This window comes from Staurois parvus, unplaced genomic scaffold, assembly GCF_062004578.1.
Source record: "Staurois parvus isolate SC_StPar_1 unplaced genomic scaffold, SC_StPar_1.0 ptg000251l, whole genome shotgun sequence".
Taxonomy (NCBI): domain Eukaryota; kingdom Metazoa; phylum Chordata; class Amphibia; order Anura; family Ranidae; genus Staurois; species Staurois parvus.
In genome coordinates, this window is record NW_028318047.1 from 164629 (window position 1) to 169263 (window position 4635).

Consider the following 4635-nt stretch of genomic DNA (forward strand, 5'->3'; position numbering starts at 1 on the left):
TGGTACTGAAGAGAATTCATGGTACCTTGCACACGCTGAAGCTTCCCTGTACCTGCAGAAGCAAAACAGCCCCAAAGCATGATTGACCCTCCACCATGCTTCACAGTAGGCAAGGTGTTCTTTTCATCATAGGCCTTGTTCTTCCTCCTCCAAACATAGCGTTGATCCATGGGCCCAAACAGTTCTAATTTTGTTTCATCAGTCCACAGAACACTATCCCACAACTTTTGTGGTTTGTCCACATGGCTTTTGGCATACTGCAGTCGACTCTTCTTATTCTTTGGAGACAGCAAGGGGGTACGCCTGGGAGTTCTGGCACGGAGGCCTTCATTACGCAGTGTGCGTCTTATTGTCTGGGCTGAAACTTCTGTACCCACATCTGACAAATCTTTTCTCAGTTCCTCAGCAGTCACACGGGGGCTTCTCTCCACTCTACGCTTCAGGTAGCGCACAGCAGTCGAAGTCAGCATCTTCTTTCTGCCACGACCAGGTAGCGTTTCAACAGTGCCCTTTGCCTTGAATTTGCGAATGATGCTTCCTAAGGTGTCTCTTGGTATGTTTAACATCTTTGCAATCTTCTTATAGCCATTGCCCTTCCTGTGAAGAGAAATCACCTCTTCTCTTGTCTTCCTGGACCATTCTCTTGCCTTCACCATGTTTGTAACCACACCAGTAAATGTCTAGAAGGAGCTGAGTATCACAGTCATTTTAAAGCTGCCTAATTGGTGCTTATTATGCTTGATTGCTGCTCGGTGACATCCACAGGTGTTTTCAATACCTGATGGAAAGCACCTGTATGAACCTCTGTTCTTCAGAGTGGTAGTCTTTAAGGGGTTGAATAATTGTGGCAATGAAGAAACCACATAAGAACCATTTACTACTGTATTACATAAACAATTGATGTCATTTTAGTTGCATTTGGGTAGTTACAACGTCCTTGTAGGATTTGATTCTGAATACAATTCCAAATGTACACTATAGTCCCTAAACCCCTTTACAGCATTGGGGGTTGAATAATTTTGGACACAACTGTACTCTCCTCTCCTTTAGGCGCACCCTGAAAACCCACCTCTTCAGGGAAGCCTACCCCACCCCCTGCTAACTTGCCTACCTCCTCCACTCTTCCTACCACTCCATCCCCCACAGCTATCTCCTCCTGTACCACTATCCCCTCCCTCCTAGATTGTAAGTTCGAAAGAGCAGGGCCCTCGATCCCCTTCTGTTTTGAATTGTATTGGTATTGTTCTGTCACATGTTCTGTCCCCCTTTGTAATGTACAGCGCTGAGCGAACTATCGGCTCTTTATAAATACTGTATAATAATAATAATAGAAAAGTGAGCGCTAAGAGCAAAAATTGAGAGCAGCTAGCACAAATGGTGAACCCACTCCATATCACAATAAAACATAATAAAAGTGCTGGGGCTGGAGAGAGAAGGAGCAGGACTAGGAGATATAACTGTGGCTGCAAGTTTACTCTCCTTTTTTAGGACACATTACTGAAGGCCACGTACCAGCCCTTTCAAGGAGGAGATATGTATACATTGAAAGATTTTTTACTACAAGCCTGTTATACTTAAGTTCTGGTGAGTGCATAGTGGTGAAGGATTTCACGGATGTCTTATTTCCACATTGGGATGTCACTCTATTCAGGACTGCGGGTCATACTAATTGTGGGTGCAGCCTTCATGCCACTGAGCACCTTTTGCACTGAAGGTTATTGGATTAAGGACTTCTTGATTCATTTGGACTATTTGTTGAGTCACTATTATTTATGATTGCACGTTTCATATTTTATATACATTTATAATTTTGACATGGGCTACTGTATCACATTACATTCATATGGGTTGATTGTTTTCTGATTTTCAGGTATATACACTTATTATTATTTCATATAGCACAGCATTTTCATTATGTTTAGGTATGACTAATGGCCTGAGTTCAACAGCTCCTCCAAACAATTGGTTTGAATGGACACTCAGTCTCTTGGAAACAAAGGACTGCAAAACAGCCAATGTCCTTCAGGGGCTAGGAATTCCCCTTCATCAGGGCTTGGACAATGTAACAAAAAGGCATCTATTGGACTCATCTATTGGATATAGCTAAATAAAAGGCACAATCCCACATCAATTTTTTTTTCTTGTCAAAGAATTATGTTCAGGAACTTTTGCTTTGAGTCCAATAAACACCTTTTTGCTACATTGTCCGAGCCTTGATGAGCAGGAACTTTTGGCCCCCAAAACACATTTGCTGTCATTTTGTTACAAGAGACTAAGTACCTATTCACACCATTGGACAGCGGTAAAGTGAGCATTACTGCAATGCGTGTTCGTTATATTGGTGCGCTGAGGTACCATTCATTGTAAATGGTACCCCACTGCACCTACATTGCAGTGCATTGCAAGGTGCAGCTTTAATGTAGCACAGATCATGCATGTTGACATTCATGTGTTGAATGTGCCACAACATTAGGCTGGTGTTAACAGACCCTGAAGATCACACAATGCAGAACATTCTATTCTTTGCAAGGAGTGCCTTTTTCAATTTTTTTTTGTTAGGACACATAGACACTGCATTCTTTTAGATGCCTTTTCTTCTTACAGGAGACAAACAGCAGAAAAAACACGTTAAAAGCCATGTTTTTGCATGCGCATTTATGCACAGTCAAGCATGTTTTGTGTATTCATGTGTTTGTCTTTAATGCATTCTATTGGGCAGACTGTATTAATGTGTGAACGCACATAAATGCAGCTAGTGTTAATGCATGTTTATGCACGTTTGAGTGTTTTCTCAGCTCAGATGCTCCTCTTCAGAATGTGCAAGTGATGTTTGTTTTTTATATGACTCTAAGCGCCCCTGCCTCTAAACTCCTGTAAATGCCTATGTGTACATGGACACATAGGTCAGCATAGAGGGGAGTTAAGAGGCAGAGAAAAAAGTCAAATGCCTGTAAGGGTTCATGCACACTGGGATTAAAAATGCTGCTTTTACAGGAGTTTTGCGGTTTGCCAGTAGAAGTATCTCAATGTTGTTCTAAGGTGATTTTTCAGAATGGACACAGGCCAGACAGATTTGTAGCACCATGCTTTCATGATAGATGCATAACAAGTACATGAAGAAACAAACTCCATATATCTGTACAATAACACTACTTGGTAAATAATAACAATAGAAACAAAATCTATTTATATTACATTCCTTTCTGTTTGAAATAACATAACATGTAACATACTATAAAAAAATAATAAAATATATAATGATGTACAAAATTGTATCACTTAAAACAATTGTAAAGGAAAAAAAAACAAAAACAAATCTCTATACTTACCTGCTCTGTGCAATGGAATTGCACAGAGCGGCTTGAACCTCCTCTTCTCGAGTCCCCCGCCAACACTTCAGCCTCCTCCTTCTCTCTGTCCAGTGCCCCCATGGGAAGCCACTTCCCATGGGGGCACTCATGCTTGCTCATTCTGAGACCCCCTGCTCTGTCTATTGACACAGACAGCCAGATTCGGCCCTGCCCCCTGCTCCCTTATCACTGTAGTTCATTGACAGGAGCGGGAGCCAATGGCTCCTACTGCTATCAATCTGCCTATTTAGGAGGGGACAGTGGCTAGATCCACTGCTATCATTCATGTCTCTGGATCGGATCAGGTTCAGGTAAGAATAAGGGGGCTGGGGAATCCTGCAGCAGGGAAGGTTTTCTACCTTACTGCATAGAATGAATTAAGGGTAAGAAACCTTGAGGCTTTAGAACCACTTTAGAACACAAATATACAAAGTAAAACTATACCCAGAGTTCAAATAAAACAGTAAAACATCAAATTTGTCAGGAGGGATCCTCCTTACTGATGTATTGCTCAATATATCTTATTCCTGTTCAGTTGTTTTAATTTGTACTAGCTGGAGTCAGTATATGGATTTTATCTGAATAGAGTTGGATTGATTGTGGACCTAATGAGACCCATTAATAATAAAATAAGCTCTGGGAAATAATTTACTAATGAAAAATTGACATTCTCATTCTCTTACTACTGAATGATTTTGAAGAAATTAGAAGTAACGGCTTTAGTACATGATAAAGTAGAATTACTGCAGTCAGGTTGAAGAATACGCTATTAGAGGGGAAATACCTTTTCATTAAAATGTATAGTGTATGTAATTTTTGCATACATATTGTAAATTATTGTAATTAAATAAAGACTAATTAAATATAAAAAATTGCCCAGCTAAAAATAAAAAAACAATTCCCTCCTTCCTGCTCAAGTGCTTCTCAATCAACTAGATGCCATTAGTCTTCTCGGTAAAATGATGTCCAGCATCATTCCACCTACTTCCTCTAAGTCTAGGCTGTCATGGACCCACCCCCTGGGGGTATGTCATCACTCAGCCTAGCCTCAGAATATTACTACACTGAACAGTGCTCACATGTCATTACATGAGTGCAGCTTTGTTGTGGAGGAAGCACAGCCAAATGTCTCTGCTGGAAGAAGAAGAGGGACCTGTGACATCACTGGCCTGGCCAAAAGAAAAACGGTGTAAATATAATATTAGAAGTAGATTTTGGCACCAATTAGCACTTTCTCTGTTTTTTATTCTATGTGGATTTGAAGAATTCTAAATAAATACTTTGG